We start from the raw sequence: 21,649 nt of genomic DNA on the forward strand, positions 1-21,649 counted from the left end.
CGTATACACGCGTACATGCATGCATGTATGCATGAATGCATGCATGTATGTATGTATGTATGTATGTATGTATGTATGTATGTATGTATGTATGTATGTATGTATGTATGTATGTATGTATGTATGTATGTACGTATGTGTGAGTGTGTGTGAGTGTGCGTGTGTGCGTGAGTACTTAGGCTTAGGTATAGATATGCTGCTACATTGATATATATATATATATAACTAAATTTGTAATAATATAAATTCAAACATTTATTCATATAAATATTTATGTGCGTGTGTGTACATACACACGTACAAAATGATTTTTTACAGGTGCGAGTGAACACACTCACAGACACATACAAATAAGTTGATAGACGCATACATCGCCCCTGCTACATAACTGGAGCTAGTCACCAATACACACGCATTCACTCAGGTAGGTAGACAGATTTAGCACCTAACAATCACTCAATGGTCCGACTTGAAAGGAGACAGTGGTGGTGGTAGCAGCAGCAACAGCAGCAGCCAGACAACTGCTGTGTCACTCATACTCACACATATAAATATATAGACACAGTCAAACACACACATTCATCTATATAAACACTTACATGCATACAGAAACACACACATATATATAGAATCATTCACCGCCATTTCCACATTGTCACACAATCTAGGTGATGTACCACATAGGCTGCCGTGAGTTTCATTTATTTTTTCATTAATTAATATTATAATTACTGTTATTTACCTTTCTCTTGTTTATATGGGATTAATGTATTTCTATCTCCATTACGCTGTAACTCCTTCGTCCGAGTTGGGACGAAAATCTAGAAAAACAAAAATTAAACTTAAAACCAGAATTAAACGGCGCGGGTTTCCTACTTTGAAATTGTTTTGAAGAACTCCATTCAATTCGCCTTCGTCTTTTCATCAACATAATCACTCACCTTGTTGAATTTTCGCCAACAATCATTTCCCAGTCGTATAGTTATTTGTATTGTAATAATATAGTGATTTATGTTTAATAATAATCCTTTCTAATAAAGGCTCTAGATCTGAAATTTAGAGGGAAGGGATAGACTATTACATCGACCTTAGTACGCAACTGGTACTTATTTTATCGATCCTCAAAGTTGACTTTAAAAATATATATTGATGACTAACCCATTTCTGTAAACTATACTGTCGTTTAATTTTAATATTAACCTCGCACAAACTTAAACTTTATCACAAATGTTAGTAACATCGATGCAAATTTTTACAATGTGTAACGATTACGCTATAGATAAGGTGTTTTATTTTAGAAAGGTTGTCCTTTTAGTGTAGGCTGTGTGACAGGGACCAGCGACTTGGTGAAACTTGAGCAGCGAGGCACCGAACTAGATATTCTTTTATTTCTAGCGATCCACGGCTGTTTTGTTAACAAAGTCCTCTTAATTTCGTTACTTTTTGGATAACTAATTGGCGGTCTTCCGTTTCATGTACCTGCAATGAAGGACAACAAAGTGAAAGGAGAACAAATGCCAGTACACAGTAAGCTATATACTTTATTTGGTAAATTCTTACAATATATTCCATATATTAAATACTATAGAAGGAACTTCGAAAGTAAATATTGCCTCTGTCTTTTCAACTTCTAAGAATTTACCTGGCCCCGTAGAGAAGGGGGAATCACTGAATCAATATTCATCGCTTCAATTGTTAATGTATTTAGGAGGGAGAGAGAGAGAGAGAGAGAAACAGCTGGATATCCCAAACTTGCATCATAAATCTGAGCTAATTCCTGCATAAAATTCATTACTGTGTTATCATCAGGTTGTTGTCATTTATGAAGTTCATCTATAATCAAAGACATTCCAATTGTGACCAACATGTCGATTTTGGGGGAGGATGAAGTAGGGCATAGTAACAGGACATCATGATAGAATGTAAAAGAAAAACAATAGAATCAGAAGAAAATAGTGTGTCAGGAATAGTAAATTCACAAGGTTCAAGAAGAATGAAGTATTTTGCTATGCAGAAGAAAAGTTTAACATTTTTTGCCAGAACTTTTCAGACATGAACAGTTTATTCAATATATCTCCACTTTTTCAAGGTAGCAGGGTTTGATTTGAGAGAGATTTCGTTGCTTTTTCTTGCAGGTTGAGCGCCCACGTAGAAGCATCCCCAATGGTTTTGATTACACAAGGATATATTAATAATTTGCTCAGTATTTCATTATGAAGGACTGGTTATTTTATCTTTCATACTTCTTGGATCGTGAAGGAGATTTGACAGCAATTTCTAGCAGGTCAAACAGTTGTGTTGACTCTATAATGTTATTATGATTGTTCGTTGACATCTTTACCTTTTCAACTTCCCGAGGGTGATGAAATAAAGTACCAGTTAAGTACTGGGGTCAATGTAACCGATTGATCCCTTCTTATAATTACGAGACCTTGTGTCGATGTAAGAAATCGTCATTATTATTTTGCTAGGATAGTAGACAAAGTGGATAGATTAGCTAATTATCACTCTACAAGAAGAGTTCAAGAAGTACTGTTGGGGTTGACTTTACATTTTATTCAGCGTATGTCGTTAAAATATTTACCACTCAACTGGGTTCAGCTATTTCACGCCTGTCCTCTACAAATTGTTGGCCTTCTCATTTAATCAGTTTTTTTTAAAAAGTAATTTATAAAATGTTTGCTTTTCTTTTTTCAACTTTAATTGTAGAAATGATTTTGCTTTTTTTGTTTACTTGTATCTTTTCTAAAGTAGTTACTTTAGAATCTTATCTCTGAACACGTATGTGTACTGTAAATCACTTCAAACCTCCACCATTCTACCGATGATAATAAACTCTACTTGATTGTTCCACTAATTGATGCTTGTTGAAGATATATTTGCACTTGTAATTACGAGGTTTTATCACGTTGTATTAATAACAATTTCACTTTCATGAGTATACAGTATTTTGTTATTGAGGGTTTTTTTTTAGATGTGAGCCCGCTTTGTACAATACTTTTTAATTCTATTTAAATATTGTTTTATGGACACCTCTGTATGTATGCGTACGCATACATTGGTATATTTACACATACACGCACAGGTATGTTTATGACCACACGTTAATATGCAAAAGTAAACCGACCCAGTAATATCTCGTATTGTTCCGCGCTTCTACCTTTCCAATTGAAGAACCCCTTCTCAGGTGTTTCTCAGACGTACACGTAACATTATTAAGTAGTAGGGGTAAAAATTGAAGTACTGTCTCTAATAATGTATTGTTTATTTGTGTATCTAGCAGTCTCTCTTCTAGTAAACTAATCAAATATTCCATGCGAAACGCCAGTTCTTAAAATGGATTGCTGATTGATCTGTTTTTTGTTTACTTTCTAATTATAAGCCAGGCAACACTCACCCACAAATTGTAAGATCGCTATAACTAGCAGCTACTCTGCTTAGCTGAATAACTAGTACTGCTTTATCTCGGTTTAAATTAGCTTGCATGTCCAGAAAGATTTAATAAATGACTTTAATACAGGACAGATCATTAAACCACTTTTGTGCTAAGTTTTGGAATGTCACTATTATGAAAACATTCAAAGCTCTGTGGAAATAATAATAAAAAGAGAAATTGTTATTTATTACCTTTTTTTTATATAAACATATTCGGTTTCGAAATTAATGACAAATTTTACCACACACACACAAAAGAAAAAAAGTGCTTATTTGATGTTCATGCCTTTCCACCAAGACAGTGAGTGAAACAGTCAACTAGTTTGCAGAGTTGGCTGAAGGACAATTTACATTAATTTGGTGCTATATACCAAAATTGTGTTTTTCTTAAGCCAGTCAAATACCTGTCTTTGTCAGATACAGCTTGTCAAGACAATTGGTTGAAACCTGGCAACTATTTAGAGATGAAAACAACTCTTATGGAATTTGTAAAGCAACTAATTGCAGCATTCCTCTATTTAAGTCAGCTCTATTGACTATAAACTGTAGAATCTGATAGAAATACATTTGATATAGTTCAATTATTTCCCATATACGAGTAATCATCAATAGAATTAAAAATGACTTGGGATCTCATAGAACAATTGGTATATCTATGGAGTGTATGTGTGGAAATACTGACTGGGTAACATCCTCCTGAGCTAAGTCTGAGACACTAGGTCAAAGTCAGTTTGGGACACTTACTTGACCCCTCATGAATATGATTTCCAGTTGGCCATAATCTAGACCTGGGCTGGTTCTGCCATGCTGATTTGCCTTTGTAGTGCTACCTATTGTGTAGTATATACACATATACACCACATCAAATGTATTTCAATCTGATTCTTGTTTTGCTGGCTCAAAAAAAAAAAAAAAAGTCACTTTTGGTTGACAGCACCAAACTGATGTAAGCTGTCCTGTCAACTCTGCAAATTAGCTGTTTCACTTTCATTTTAAACCAGTCTTTCTGGAAAGGCATGAACACCTAAGTTGTTTTTTTTTCTTTTTTCCAAACTTATAGCAAGAAGTATTTAAAAATATTTAACTGCACAGGCATGGCTGAGTGGTAAGAAACTTGCTTCCCAACCACATGGTTCCAGGTTCAGTCTCATTGTGTGGCACCTTGGGCAAGTGTCTTCTCTGGCCATACAAAGCCTTGTGAGTGGATTTAGTAAATGTGTGTGTGTCTGTCTTTTCCCCCACCATTGCTTGACAACCGATGCTGGTGTGTTTATGTCCCTGTAATTTTTAGTTGTTTGGCAAAAGAACTGATAGAAGAAGTATTAGGCTTACTAACAATAAGTCCTTGAGGTGGTGCTCCAGCTGGGTCGCTGTCAAATAACTGAAACAAGTAAAACATGAAAAGAATATGAGACTTCTTCACCTGAGTATTTGTCATCTTATTAAATGATTACTGGAAAAGAGAAGAAATACCAAACAACAAATCTGTCATGCCTGAATGATTTTGTGGCCTCCATGCTATGTGCTGCAGTCACGACCCTGCCTGTGAACTAGGAGGGAAGGAAGCATTGGTTTGCTTTTGGTGTGGACAGAAAGCAGGTGATATTGTTTTGTTCAGCATTGACAATTGTAGGGTAATTCCTTTCAAGAAGAATTACACACACACTGACAAATATTTCATTTTTATTTTGTTTATTGCTTGGCAACTGCTGAGAATTTAGGGTGTTGTCAAGAAAAATATATTGAAGATAAGCTACAAAATTTAAAACTGATTGTGGCTTGAACTCAATAAAATAGGTGAGAAAAGCACGGTTGCTTTCTGCTTAAACTACCTATTTAGAATAAAAAAATTAAATGTTGGAACGTGTGTATATACGTACATGTCTGTGTGTGTGTGTGTATATATATATATATATATATATATATATATATATATATATATACGTGTGTGTATGCATGCGTGTTTTTGTGTATGTGCATATATACATGTGTATTTACGTGTGACGTGTTTGTGTGTGTATACATGTTTGTGTGTATATATATATATGTGTGTATGCATGTGTACGTGTGGGTGTATGTATGCGGGGGGTATGTAGTCGCATGTATATGTATACGGGTGTGTGTGCATACAGGTGCATGTGTGAGCGTGCGTGCGTGTGCATGTCTGTGTATGTGAATGCATCCGTGTGTATGTTTGTGCTTGTGGGGTTTTAGTTTTACAGTGTTACGCTTTCAACGAGTGTTTTTACTGTTTATTTTGTTTTTCCAAATTTTTGTAACCCAGTATCATTGGCCAAAAAACACCACATTCGCACTGTCTCTTTTTTTCTCCCTATTTCATTCCTTCACACGTGTGCACGTCATTCTTTCACTTTCTTACTCTCCCCCTCTATCTAACATACTCTTTTACTCATTTTACTTTTTTATCTCTTTCCTCTAACTTCTAGCCCTTCTTCTGTCTTTACTCATCTTTTACTCACACACACACACACACACACATTCTCTTTCTCTCTTTCAAGTATTGTTTTACTATCTTTCCATGAAGAGAGTGAGGTGTGGGTTCTAGAGCAGGAGGGTATGTGTGTATGTGAGAGAAAGAGACAAAGAAAGAGATGGTTGCCGTGAAAAGAGGCATGAGACACGAGACATACTTGATGGCAGTAACGGCAGTGTAGTGTGAGTTAACTAGTTACTCTCTCTCTTTTACTTGTTTGTCATTTGACTGCGGCCATGCTGGAGTACCGCCTTTAGTCGAGCAAATCGACCCCGGGTCTTATTCTTTGTAAGCCCAGTACTTATTCTATCGGTCTCTTTTGCCGAACCGCTAAGTGACGGGGACGTAAACACACCAGCATCGGTTGTCAAGCAATGCTAGGGAGACAGACACACAAACACACATACATACATATATATATATATACATATATACAACAAGCTTCTTTCAGTTTCCGTCTACCAAATCCACTCACAAGGCATTGGTCGGCCCGGGGCTATAGCAGAAGCCACTTGCCCAATATGCCACGCAGTGGGACTGAACCCGGAACCATGTGCTTGGTTAGCAAGCTACTTACCACACAGCTACTCCTGCGCCTTACAGCCACGAAAAAGGACATCCTTTTTTATAAAGCAACTAAGGATACTTTTATATTCATTGGATACGAGTGTATGCAACAGACACAGTCGAAATATGTCCTTTTTCCAAAAAAAAAAAAAAAAATGCAACAGATACAGTCGAAATATGTCCTTTTTCCAAAAAAAAAAAAAAATCTAGTCAACTCACACCACATGAATTATTTTTAGTTTTGAGGTTATTTGCCCATTTTGTCTAGCTTGTATGTTCATGAAACATGCAACAATACCAAATGCATAAAATATACAGCCTGTGCCAAGAGGTTTCATTAAATGGAGTATGAAAAGTGCAGAGAGGGTTTGTTATCTTTGAAGAATTGATTTGTAACAGGTGAAAGCAATGGAGCATTAAGTTTAATGAATTGCTCGTGAACTGTTGTGGTAATTTCTAAGTATAGATGTTAAAACCCTGCAAAGGCTTTGTGTGTGTGTGTGTGTGTGTGTGTGAGTTTAACTGTAGATATGTAATGAAGAAAAAAGATCACCAGGTGTCTTGAAATACACTTGATTAGTTTGAAATCTACTTCAGTGGACAATGAATAGCTGCTGAGATGGCAAGGGAACATCTATCTGTTTGGTAAACCTACTGGAAATACAGTTTCCCTTAAATAGCATCTAGTGACTGAAAAAGATGACATATAAGATAAAGCAGTAGCATGTGTGTGTGTGTCATTAACAGGGCTTTATAGAACCATTTCATACCAAAATGACTACCAAAAAAATTCCATTTCTTTATACTTGATTTTCTTATCTCTCCTTTCCTTACTTTTTTTTTGTGTGTATTTACATATGAATGAATACATCTGTTTGTTTCTTGGTGTGTGTTTAAGGTCCTATGTTTTTGTTTGTGTGTATGTGCGAGTGTATGTCTATATGTGTATATGTATGGGTGTTTGTATGCATATTTGTAATTAAAAACTCCTTATTTAAACTGAGAATTAACTCTAAAATATCAGTTTGAAAACCACTTTGAGTGAGAAACTCCTATCAGTCACCTTTTGTAAACCTATAAACATCTAATTATTAAAGTGGAAAAATTATCAGTAAAGCTTTTTCTATTCATTGTTTAAGTGTGTGTGTGTGTGTGTGTCATTTTTCAGCCAAAATGGAGATGAACTCCATTCGTCCATGTGATCGGCTTGAAAAATTAGAATATTAAGATTTTTTCCTAACATGAAACCAATGGTAGCCTTAATAACAGATAAAGAAATTTTATCCACCAATGTGGTGTTGAGCATTCATTCTCATTGTTTGACGTGTGTGTGTGTGTGTATACATTTCCTTTATTCCTCTACTGGTTTCAGCCAGAGGATGGGGCCATGCTGGAGCACCACCTTTTAGTATTTTGGGGTCTCCTCTCGGTACTGTTTTTGAAGAAGTGAGTTGAATGAAGCTGCTCTTCTTTGTGACTCCTGCTGCAACGTGGGCACATCTAGGATTTCAGATAGAAATTTGTCCAGTTACTTTTTGAACATTTTCAAAGCTACACTTTGCGGATCTCCTAAGTTCCTTTGCAGAATGTTAAACTGTTGTGATCCCCTGAAGCCTAAGCTGTTGCAGTACTAGGTTCTTAGCTGTGAATGAAGCAGTGTCTTTGGTAGTATGCAGTGCTGTCCAGTTTGGTGGTTGGTACAGCTTTTAATTCCAAGGTTGGGAGTTAGACCTTCCAGTATCTTCCATATGTATATCACTGTGTACCTTGCTCACCTTCTCTTGAGGGAGTAGAGTTTCAGTTCTTGCAGCCTGTCCCAATAGCTCATCTGTTTCACTGAGTCAGTCTTCTTTTATGTAGTGGTGCTGGATTACTGCAAGTGCTGCCACCAATTTGACACTCTGTGGAAATCACAGTTGGGAGCAGTAATCCAGATGACTAAGGACAAATGTCCCCCATAGGAGTAGCAAAGTATCCTTATTTCTGGTTCTGAATGATCTAAAGATCCATGCAGCTACTCACCTGGACAAATGTTATCATCCTGGCAATATGCACATGGAATGTTGCATCACTACTCATGTGGATTCCCAGATCATGCACCGATTCTAACTCTGGCATTGCATTGACCCATGGTCCTATGTATTTTGACTGTAGTTTGTTTGTGGGCTGACAGCAGAGTGCTTGGAACCCATCAGCATTGAACAGCACATTATTTCCATCAGCCCATTTGTATATTGCATACAGATCATATTGCAGTTTTACTGTCATCAGGGTCCACGAATGCTTGAGATACCTTATACCATCAGCATAACTGGTGAGAGTGACTCGCTGTACAACTGATGGCATGTCTGAGAGAGTCACTACAAATGGTAGTGGTCCTTGTACAGTTCCCTGAGGAACTCCACTGTGGATTGATGTCTCCCCCAGAGAGCACACCATTGGCTGCAACTGCTTGACTTCTGTCCTTTAAAAAGTCATGAGCCACTCTCCCAATTTTCTAGTGATACCAAGGTTGCATGGTTTGTGACTTACCATGATCAACCTTTGCAAAGTTAAGATATATCACATCTACATCTGAGTGGTTGAACTGCTGTTTCAGTACCCAATCATAGTGTTGTAGTATCTGTGTGAGATAGCTCCTCCCTGGATGGAGATGATGTTGCGTGTTTGGTGAGCAAGTTATTCTCTGGCAGGAACGCGATCAGTCCCTTTCTGACAATGTGTTCCATGACGTTGCTAACATGTGAAGTCATGAGAGATAAGCCTGTAATTTTTAGCATCTGCTCTGTTTCCTAATTTATGGACAGGGCATATGATATCCTCTTTTAGCAGTTTGGGAAGCTTTCCACATGCAACGAAACTCTGAAAAAGTATCTGCAGTGGTTTTGCGAGAGCTTTCTTGCATGTTTTTAAGAGATATATAATCTATACATATATATGTGCATAAGTCGTCTATGAGATCATAAGTCAGGGAAAAGATGCACTTGTATATCTGCCAATAGAGTGGGTATATTATCCAAAATATATAGTCTTATATATCCATCACGGCTGATCTTATCAATTACATACACGCACACATGTATGCATGCATGCATGTATGTGTACATATGCTGTAGTGTGTACTCGTGTGTATAAACCTGTGTAGCTCAAAAACATACAAATGCATTTACTTATTATTAGTCTGAGGCGGAAGAAAGTGCCCAGAGATATATTACTATCTTTCCTGAGAGTAATAGTTGGCATTTTTGATATTTTTTTTCTCTCAAGAGATGCAGTTCTGTGGGGGAAAGATTGGTAAATGTGCTCAATATTAGAGATCCTGGGAAGTGAGATAAAGTGGTTGACAGAAGTGGAAGTTGAGTGCTTCACGATTTATATGGAATTAGTCATCTTCATCATTTTAATACTCACTTTTTCATGGTTGCATGGGTTGGACAGAGGTAAATTTTCTACTGCTGGCTGCCCTTCTTGTTGTCCACCTTTACCTATTTCCAAGCAAGGTAATATTTTCATGATCTAAAATAGACACCACTTCTATTTCGTTGACACGGCTATAGAGCAATGACAAAGTAGGAAACAGGAAGCCCATCATCCATATATATGTATACAAAGAGTTTCTTTAAATTTCCATCTATCAAATCCACTTACAAGGCTTTGGGTTGACCTGGATCTATAAAAGACACCTGCCTAAGGTGCTTGTGCCTACTAGTGTAGTCAGAATTTCATATCTGATTTGAGGATAGTCCATTTTCAGTGTACCCTAAAGAAAATAGAAACTTCTCTTATGTCAGAGTTTTGCATTTAATGTTATACTAGCAGAGATATTCAGCCTTGCTCGGGATTAAAATGGCATAGAATTATATTGTTTTACTTGTTCCTTTCATGTGATTGCAGCCATGGTCGAAGAAATCAAACATAGGATTTATTCTTTGTAAGCATAGTATTCATTCTGTCAGTGTCTTTTACCAAACCGCTAAGTTACGGGAATGTAAAGACAGCAACATCAGTTGTCAAGCAAAGGTGGGGGTACAAACACAAGACACATGCACACATATACATAAATATACACATATATATGACAGTCTTCTTTCAGTTTCTGAGTACAAAATCCACTCACAAAATTTTGGTTGGTCTGAGGCTATAATAAGCATATATATATATATATATAGTAGCTGACATACCTGGTAATTCCCAGGAAAGCAGGCTAATCTAGTAACAACAATACAAAGTATGTAGTCCTCAAAACAGTTTTTGTGTAGTCATTGAGAATACTGAACTGTCTTACAAAGCATCTTGTTTTTAGGAGTTCCCAGTAAGTTATGAATACCCAAATTGTGAAGTCATTTATGTAATAACATGAAATTAATTACCCTATAGTAAGAATTCAAATAAAATAGACCCGGGCTTTAATATGTTCCCAGAGTATATAGATTTTAGGAGGAAATACTAAGGTATGTATACTAAAATTGTGAAACATGTTACGTAATAACAGGCTAATCAGATATGAAATAATAACAATTCAAAGTAATTAACTGTGAAAACATGCTTTTGTGCGTTCCCAGAGAATATTACCTTCAGCAGCACGAATAAGTCACTAACCGAAATAAGTGGATCTATTGTTTAGGAGAATACTATTTACTTGTTTAAGCACTGTATTGGATAAATTGAGAAAATAACTAAAATAGTTCAAATACTAAGAAATAAGCATACTGAAAATGAATGGGTTATTTCCAGGAGGGAATGGGTTATTTCCCTTGGAAGCTTAAAAATCATTACTCCCACCGTTCACCCATGCCCATATGTTATTCCTCCTGCCGTTTACCTGAACATTTTTTCGAAATCAATTTATACTTAAAACCTCCCCAGACACATAAGCAATGTGCGTGTGAAGTTTAAGAAAAATCGGTCGAGTCATTTTGGTGCAAAACAAGGACATGCCAATACACACACACACAGACATTTTCAGTTTTAATATGTAAGATTATTTTATGCTTGGTTTTAAAATCCCACCAAGATTAGCTTTTCAGCTTTCTGGTTCCACAAAATATATGTACCAGTCAAAACGAGTTGATTAAGTTGACAGTACCCCCACTTCCAAATTGGATGCTTTTGCACTCCACTTAGAAATCAATAATTTTGTTACAAACCTGCTGTTAGTTTTGACCCTATTATACTAGGTTTTGGTTAAATAGGTAGTAGCATTTTAGAGTCTGTTCAAAATGTGAACAATCAAATGGAAGGCAATAGAAATGCCAAAGATACTCATTCATCAAGGTTGCCACTCATCAAATAATAAAACACCCAGATTATTTGCTGCCAAAAAAACCCAGATCCTATTTTATAAACCCAGATGTTAGAAAAATGGGTATATAATTGGTAATTTAATGATAAAATATATTATATGACAAAATGAATACAGAATTTAATACTTTATATCATATGACAGCTAATTGTCAATTTTGTACATATCCACATTATCTTCATTCACTCATTCAATGGTGATACTCATTTTCTTTTATTTTTTTTAAAGTTTAGTCTACTTCTATATTTACAAGACAAGACCCATCCACTACATCTTTAATCAGTTTAGTGTTTGGCTCTCAAAAAATGTATGACACTCTCTTTCTTGTAACTGCTTGTTTAGTGAGTAAATGATCGGTGATCTTTTGGCTTTCAACCTATTAGTTAGTGAACTTTGTCTTTGTGTAACCTACTTGGGAAAATATGTGCTCCACACATGCTGATGAATGATGTAACACAGTTAAATTGGTCATGAATTGTGACAGCCTCTCAAATTTAGAGTGGTCAAGCCCATCTTTAAGATTGCGTATGGAATACCAGAATTCTAGGATGCTTTTTGAGGAAATGGAAACTTCTTTATATTGCTGAAATAATTTCCACTCATCGTCTAGTTCATCAAGTGTGTTTTCTGGTGCAATTGCTGGAAAGTTTGATGCCAAGGGAATTCTCAACTGAGGAGAGTTAGTGAGATCACACATTACTTTTGGATCAAGTGTTTCTAAGAGGGCAAACACTCCAGCTTCATCGAGAGAAAAGCGTATTTTTATTTGCGAGCATAATTCTACTGAAAAATTTTTGCAATTGGTTTTGAATCTAGATGAGTCACTAACAATGGGGTTCTGTTCTAGATATTTTGTTGTGTCCCCACAGAGGTAAATATCACTCATATCTTTGTGATTTGTTGTGTTATTAAGATCAATATCTGATAATTTAGATATGGCTAAAACATCCTTTTTTATAAAGCAACTAAGTATACTTTTATATTCATTGGATACGAGTGTATGCAACAGATACAGTCGAAAGTGTTTCGATTGAAACTCGACATTAAGAGCATTTACTTTCTTTAATATATAATGTAAGAAGAGCAGCATGTGCTTCATCCCTTTGTTAATCGTTGTTTCATAAGGCGGCGAGCTGACAGAAACGTTAGCATGCTGGGTGAAATGCTTAGTGGTATTTCGTCTGCCGTTATGTTCTGAGTTCAAATTCTGCTGAGGTCGACTTTGCCTTTCATCCTTTCGGGGTCGATAAATTAAGTACTAGTTACGCACTGGGGTGGATATAATCGACTTAATCCCTTTGTCTGTCCTTGTTTGTCCCCTCTATGTTTAGCCCTTGTGGGCAATAAAGAAATATGAAATGCTAGCATGCCTGGCAAAATGCTTAGCAGTATTTCATCTGTCTTTATGTTCTGAGTTCAAATTCTGCTGAGATCGACTTTGCCTTTCATCCTTTTGGGGTTGATAAATTATACCATTTGCATACTGGGGGCGATCTAATTGACTAGCCCCTCCCCCAAAATTTCGGGTGTTGTGCCTAGAGTAGATAAGAATCATTGTTTCATAGATCTTTTTTGCTCTGTCCACTTTTTCTACTTTAGCCTCTGACTGAAAATAAAGTGCAAGGACATCCCACTGTTCTGTTATAACCTTAATTGCATTTTCACGTGACAACTATCTTGTTTGTGAAAGCTTTGGAATCTGGTTTTCTTTTGTGCCAACAACACTTTGTATCATATTGAAGTCATTTGCTACTTTGAGAAAAGTAAGAAGTCAAGTCCTTTAAAAAGAACTCGAAATACAAAGGTAACACCTTCACTAAAGTGCAAATAAATGGCAAACACAGCCTATTGTAAATACAGTCAGAATTTTGTTTCTCAATAACTTTTGAAACCTGCTCTTGTTACCTATCTTGTTGAGCAATTATCGCTAGCAAATCCAAGTATGTTAACCATAGACACATCTTTTGTGAGTGTAGACTTGACAGCATCGTACAAACCCTGAGACAAATCATTTTCTTACTACAATTCCATCCAGTAGAGCATCCTTGATATTAAGCGATTGTTCATCAAAAAACTAAACAAATATTGCTAAGATTTGTGTCACTGAGATGTCTGTACTCTCATCTATCAATAATGTTTCTTGAGAATTTCCAAGATTTTATTTCATTCATAATTTGCAATTCTGTCTTGCATAATGTATGTTAATTTTTTTTGTTTTCATTTGTAGATTTTTAGCTATTTCATTATCAGGAAAGGCCTTTTTACAAATTTCAGCTAAGTAATTTATATAGATGTTAATTTATAATTTATATAACCTGTTAGTAGCAAGTCTGTCTTAGCTCCCTTCTCATTTAAGGTACCATCTGTTTTTTTTTTAAACAATAACTGAAGCTAATTTGGTAGCAGATTTTTCACAATCAAAAGCTTTCTTGTGTTTGTAAGTGTTTTTAGGAGCTAACAGCATTGATTTGTTAGCATTTTTCATCACAACAAACACAGTAGCAGGTGTCAGGATTTTTATCATCTTGCTGTAACCAATCTTTAAGCTCAGCATCTTCCAACCACGACTTCTTGAAATTTTGGATGTACCACTTCCTCTTTTTGGACATACTATCGTCTGCCATTACTTTGCAATGGGTTACTAAACAAACTCACTAACTCAAAATGTTGGTAAACAAATTTTAAATCACGTGTAACAATTGAAGCGTATACCATCAACACAGTCAAGCTGTCAACTGGTGGTGTCATAGTTTCAGACAAGTAGTCACCAATGCATTGTAACTTGTAGTTGCCCAGTATGATACAAGTTTAAACAAATAATGAACACGTATGTTCGGTAATTATGTCATATACAATATTTGTCCTGATAAATTCATTGCATGAGATGATTATGCAAGATATATAGAAAGTTTACAAAGTCTTAGAATAGGTGCAACTTTGGTACAAATTGCATCCAAAGAGTATGACACCAAATTTCCTTTAAAAGATAAGTTTGCAGCCAAAATTAACTTTAAAACCCTGATTTTATGTAAATTTGGAAATTAAAACCCATAAACCCATCATTGCTCCAAAAAACCAGATCTGGATGGAAAAACCCATCAGTGGCATTCTTGTAATTAATCACTTGCTAATCAAAACCACTCTAATACTTATTGTTCACCATAAGAGTTCCCAGAGATAGTTTAACTATTTATCTCTTTAATAGTCCTAACAATAAATATATAATAAAAGAACAATCTAAAGCCTAATCGAAATTTAGTCCTTTTGGAAATAGATAGGCTAACTTTGTTATCATAGCATTTTGTTTAAAGCATTTCACTTTTCATGTTGCATAGCAAACTTGGCTGTTTCCTAAAGCAGCTGTGTAATGGTGATGACATTTAATAATACAGAACAGTTCAGTAAAAATAAACCACTTCCTTTTCCAGGATGATTAACTATGTTAAACAACAAGCGGTCACATGACAACCCACTTCTGTAATTTCCAGTCATAAGAGTGATAAGTGTGGATTTACAACAATAGGAACATAGGTAATTAATTGTAGCATTAGTCATGAATAGGAATATCATTTGGGAAAAATATTCAAGTCTTGTGTCCTGGATACACTAATCCAAATTCAGGCTGAGATCTACTCACTGTACAGATGTATGGTTAAGAAATTTGATTCATGATTTTGTGCATTGAAACTCATTACATGGCATCTTCCTCGAGTGTGAATTTTAGATGCGTATTTAAACATAGATTCTCTTTCAATCTATAAGTTTATATCTTATTGCAGAAATGAAAAAAAAAAAGTAAATGTTATTAGGGATATCTCAACATTTATATATTAGGACAGGAGGCATTAAGGGAGCCTCTGTGGAGTTGCTCTACCTACAAGATTTTGCTGCTAAGTCTCCCTCAAAACATACCCTGCAATAGAAAGACATATGGAATTGAATTCTTGAAGATGCAGTTTTTATTGGTACTATTTGAAGAGCATTGGACAAAATGCGATGTGGTTTTTGGTTATATCGCTTTACATTCCGAGCTCAAATTCTGCTATGGTCAAACTTCCATCCTTCAGGGGTTGATAGAATAAACACCTGAAGTATTGGAATCAATGGAATTGATTGCACCCTTTTTGCACTTTAGTAGCCCTGAGCCTATGATAGAAATAAACTATAAGGTAATTACCTGGAGTCTGGTGCTTCTTGTAATAATAATGATTATGAACTCACATGCACACTCGTGTGCACACACATGCACACATAGGCAAGTGCACTCATACATACATGCACAAAGGCACACACAGGCAAACATACATACACACTTGACTTTTTGTATGTGATTGACTAGTTGAATTTTGAAAGGTTACACACACACAAATATATGCACATATATCATCATAAGTTAACATCTGCTTTCCATATATATATATATATATATATATATATATATATATCATTTAAGGCATGGGTTGGACAGTTTGACTGGGCTGGCACACTGGAAGGCTGTGCCAGGCTCCAATCTCATTTGGCATGGTTTTATCTGGTGTGACACCAGTATCTGCCATGACTGCAATTTTGCTCGGCTTGATGGGTCTTCTTGTCAAGCACAACATAATGCCAAAGGTCTTGGTCATTGCCCCTGAGAGGCCCAACACTCAAAAGAAACTTAACCACTTTGCCTCCATGAGGCCCAACACGGAACAGACTTTGTATTTAGCAGACTCTCCTCCTCCCATTCATTCTCCACATTCAGCAGTCTTTCATAATGGCATCTCCAAGCCTCTTTCTTTGTAGAATCATTAAACGCGAGGGCACCATCATAAATGCAGACACATTTCTCTCCTATGACATCACAGTTTTCTCTCACACACTGTCTTGCAATCTGAAATACTTCAGATACATATAGATATACAGATAGATAGATATATAGTTATATAGATAGATAGATATATATATATATACATAACTCGATATTTTGTACATATAAATTGCAGTATGTGTATAATGACTAACACATACATTTCCACAATTCTCAACCGATTTTCACTAAACTTTATGTACACATTACTTATGTCCCAAGGAATGTCATGCACTATAACATTTTCCTAGAGCTCCCACGTAAACGAACATAGTTTTTTTAGTATGTAGGGTTTTCTTTTTAATCTTTTTATAAAAGTGAAAGGATTTTGTCTATTTATTTTCACTGCCCCCCCCCATATAAATCACAGTATATATATTTGTATGTATATATTTTTATATTTATAGATATCTATATTTATATATATATATTTGTATATTTATAGATATCTATATTTATTTATATATATATATATATATATATATATTTGTACATTTATAGATATCTATATTTATTTATTTATATATATATATATATATATTTGTACATTTATAGATATCTATATTATATATATATATATATATATATATTTGTACATTTATAGATATCTATTTTTATATATATAGACACACACACACACTGAGTATTTAATTTGGTCATATCCAGCTTAAATATTCCACCTGGCTTATGTTCAGTCAGGCCTGATTTGACCTCCTACACCTTCCTTCTGTTATCATTCAAAATGAAGAGGAATCACATCATCAAACTCTTGAAACTATGAGATAATGCATGATTCATTCAAAACAATGTGAATAAATAAGTATTACATTTGACAGAGTAAACTCAATGCAAAGTGTTAAATATACATGTCAGTTTGTTATCCCAACATCTTTAACAATTAACAGGTCACATGTTTTCACCTTGTTTTGTAATTATTTTCTATATTATTAATAATTTGTAATAATTTTCTATCCTCAAAGATAAAACATACTAGCATGATTGCTAGAAATTCTAGAAATAATGTTATACTGAAAGTGATTGAAGTAGGAAGACTCTGTAATGACTGCATTACTTTATTTTGCCCCCAAACAGCTGGGATGTTTGTATATGTGACATTGACAATTTTTCACGTTTATAACCTATATCCATGTAGTTAATGACAATCAATAAAAAAAAAACTTCCACAAATTGTTTCTCTTTAAATATATTGATTACGTATTGATCGTTTGGAAAGGAATTGTTGAGGTGTATATAATTTCTCCAGTTTTGCTACCTCTAAATAATTTCCTTTATTTCTTGTACATCCACATTTGTTCTTATACTAAAGCTGGTTGAATAGTTGTGCAAATTTAGACATGTTATATTTATAGTATTCTGATTGCTTATTATCTACAGTAAAAAATGAGCTTGAATAAGCTATCCTGGTGACAGTTTTAGTATGCTGCTTGGATAACATTGGTGAACCATGATACATATTATAACAGACATTTAAGGATTTAAACTTACCCCTATTATTGAATTACCTACAGTATGATCTCTTGCTAATTACCTGAGTTTACTAAGCTAAATAAATTTATTATAATGAACTTGTTCACTAATTATTATAGACTTATTTAATTATTGCAGACATAATAAATTGACACTGAAGATTTGCAAATCAAACGTCTTGTAATGATGCTAACACTTAACATCTGACAGTGTTGATGAAACATGCTTGGCTGATACAGTTAAGCTAAAAAAAAAAACTATATATAGATGATATACATCTAAATTAAGCCAAAATTCAATGTATCATGTGGCATCAATAAACTTTCAAACTGAAAGATTTATCCTACAACTATTCAATATTGTTCAATTGAGCATGTAAAGAGTTTAACTGAATGTTAAAGTTGAAAACTAACTGAAAGACAGGCTTATCATCTGAGAGGCTCAATGTCCATGTTTCTCTATTGAAATTCTCTACATTGAAAGATGATCCAGAAGCAGAACTTAAAAAATGGACTTTTATGAACAAAATCAGCTGTGATCAAACAAAAAGATTCTTGCCTCAAATACTTGTCTGTTGTTAACCGTCTAGTAATGGTGCAGTTGAAGCAAGCATTTACTTATGAAATAGTAGTACAAACAAGTTCTAATACAATGGTATTTTTTCACTACTAGCGTGGTCTCTTACCAGGGGAAACTCTAGTAAGCAACAAATTATTAAGTCAAGCCAGACTAAACGTTAATGCAATTGTAGATTATTGCATTCTTATGGCTTCTCTCTGTTACATGGGAAGAGATGTTTTAACTGTTGTAAATTGGACCATTTCTGCAAAACTATTGCATTCTCCATGGTTTGTCCATATTGTTTAATGTATGTGACAAAAAAGTAACTTGGAATCTTAATTATGAAACAAATGAACATTTATATTATATGAATTCTAAATTGAATGCACACCTAGTTCAAATGCAATTAGATGCGAGTGCAACATACTCCATCATTCTGGGTTTTCTTTTAACAAATTTGTCAATCAACCTTTCTGGTAGATATTCAACAAGATAGTTGACAGCAAAGGACTTACTTCACTTTGGTGCAAACCAAAGATAGTACTGATTACAAAGTACATTTAAATGGCACGATTCAAACTTTTTCTCCAACTCATCGCAAAACCACTTTCACTGACAGGACTGTCATATATCTTTTTCTAGACTACATAACTCAGTGTCCTCATTTTTAAAGGCAGTAAGGATGTGATTTGTGGGAAATTTGGCTACTATTTCTAGAAAAAATATAGACTTTCCCATTGACCATTGATTTTTGTATTTAGATGTTGAGAGGAGGTGAATGTTCATATGATGTTATGCATATCATGGGAAAAATACCTTTGTAGATTTAGGCATTTTTAATTCATTAACCCTTTAGTGTTCACATTATTCTGCCAAAGTTAATGCCTTTTCATCCACATTGTTTTGAACTAATCATTCATTAATCTTGTAGCTATGAGATTTTGATGAGGTAGCTGTTAATTTTTAAAACGATATTGTAGGGTTGGTGTGAGAGACCAGATCTGGCCAGTTTGAACATAAAACAGGCAGAATACTTCTGGCCGGTTTAAATGCTAAAGGGTTAAATAATCTTGTATTGTTGGTTTTTTAAATTTTGCAGTGTTTTCTCCCTTTATTGCATTCCCTTGGACTCACATGTGAGACAGTTTTAATAACAATTGCGATTGGCTCATTTCAATTTCAATGTTGATCACAACTGAGAAAGTTACTCAACTATGAATGTTTTATTTACTATTTTTTTTATAAGATCTTATCCACCATTCCATACCACATTCACATATGGGTACATTTGGGATTTCTGCTGTACAACAAGGTTTCAGTTTTATTTGTAACTTGTTTGCTCATACATGGTGCATTCAAAAAGCATCCAACTTATTTTTTCCTGCGAAAACTAATCCCATGTGAGCAAAATCCTTTGGGTGTGAGGTGATGCCACCCTTCTTGCTCATGTGTGAAAATTTCCACCCCAGTTGGCTGTCAATTCCTGGCTGTTAGGCCTAGACTACAGACATGTAGTGAGTGCTCATTGGATTTTTGTTTTCACACCAGATGGCTGAATGCATTGAGCAAAAGCCTAAACCCATGTCTCATCACCAGTGATGGTAGTCTTCATGAAGCCTGGGTCATGGTTTGCACAGTCCAGCATGTCCTGAGTGATTTCCATGCAGAGTTGCTTCTACTGCCCTACTTGAACCTTTGGGATGAATTTTGCCAACACTCTTCACATGCACAAAACCTCCATTAAAATGGAATGCACTAATCCTGTGCTTATTTCCACTTCATAAACAATTGTTCATGAGGATTGTTACATGATGGTCACCAAATCAGTTTCTCATTTCAGCTTGTGGATGGTCTACCTGAGCATACCTCAACCTCCACTAAAGTATGGTTATATTTGAAGCAGTTATACCACTCTTTTATCTGAGTTTTGGCTATGGCATCACCAAAGGCCTGCTGAATCTTCTGGATAGTCTGAGCTTGAGTATCAACAAGCTTTTGGCAAAACTTGATGCAATATTTCTGTTTGATGTATTCAGTAAAAATGAAAATCTGATGAGCACACACTACACATCGGTACTCTAAAAATAAAATCGGATAAAATCAGATAATTTTTGAATGCATGTCATATTTTAGTTTCTAGTTTCAAACTATTAACATGCTCATGCATATATGAAAAATTTTACTTTTCCTATCATTTCATGCTAAGAGATTAAAAGCTTTAATCCGAAAGTGTGTCACAGTAATGTTAAAGGAAGTAATGAAGGTGACAATTTCTAAGTTTGTTCGTAAACAAGAAAGGGTAAAAATTTTGTTAGAAGTTATGAGAGAAATACTTCTGGCTATTTTCATGGCTGGGATGTTCTTGCTGCATTCCTCTCTTTCCTCTGTGACACCCTCCTGCCTCTCTATCACTGATCCTCTCTTGGCTTCTCCACCCTTTCCTTGTCACCCTCTCATCTTTCTCTATTATACACCTTTCCATCCCCATCACTCCTATAATAAGGGATAGTGCTGGATTTACTCCTACTCTCTCTCCCTCCCATTAATCTTCGGTACTACTGTTTCTCATCTATTACTCACACCTCCAGTAATATCTCTTATCTTATTTTCTCCACTACCATCCTGTCACAGTAATAAATCTGTTCCTTGCATCATACATTCACTTTTCTCACCACCTTGCCTTAAGCTCAGTTTTTATCCTTATCTTCTTCTATCCTGCCTTTCAGATTAGTGGTGGTGGGGGGGGAGCTTTAGTTTTGTGAGTTAAAAGGTGATCTCACTAATGCTAATGCCACAAGGAAATGCACCAAGTAAAATTGATAAAGTTATCAGTGAATCCAGATGAAATGATCTTGGGTCAAGAAGACTCTTTGGACTTTCTGAGAGCAGGTCAATCTCTCTAGTGCTGGTGGTAGGTGTTAAGAAACCATACTTAAACTGAGATCTGGTCCTC

The 21,649-nt window shown here is 35.2% G+C and overlaps 1 protein-coding gene across 6 annotated transcripts in view; it reads left to right on the forward strand.

The window, feature by feature from the left end:
- Positions 1-548: 548 nt before the first annotated feature.
- Positions 549-21,649, forward strand: part of LOC115216340 (spectrin beta chain, non-erythrocytic 1) — a 242,972-nt gene continuing 221,871 nt past the window's right edge. For all 6 annotated transcript variants that reach the window (XM_029785570.2, XM_036506463.1, XM_036506462.1 and 3 more), the window contains exon 1: positions 549-690. The gene's annotated coding sequence lies outside the window, so the exon portion shown is untranslated. The remainder of the gene's footprint in view (positions 691-21,649) is intronic.

This window comes from Octopus sinensis, linkage group LG10 (assembly GCF_006345805.1).
Source record: "Octopus sinensis linkage group LG10, ASM634580v1, whole genome shotgun sequence".
NCBI classification, from domain to species: domain Eukaryota; kingdom Metazoa; phylum Mollusca; class Cephalopoda; order Octopoda; family Octopodidae; genus Octopus; species Octopus sinensis.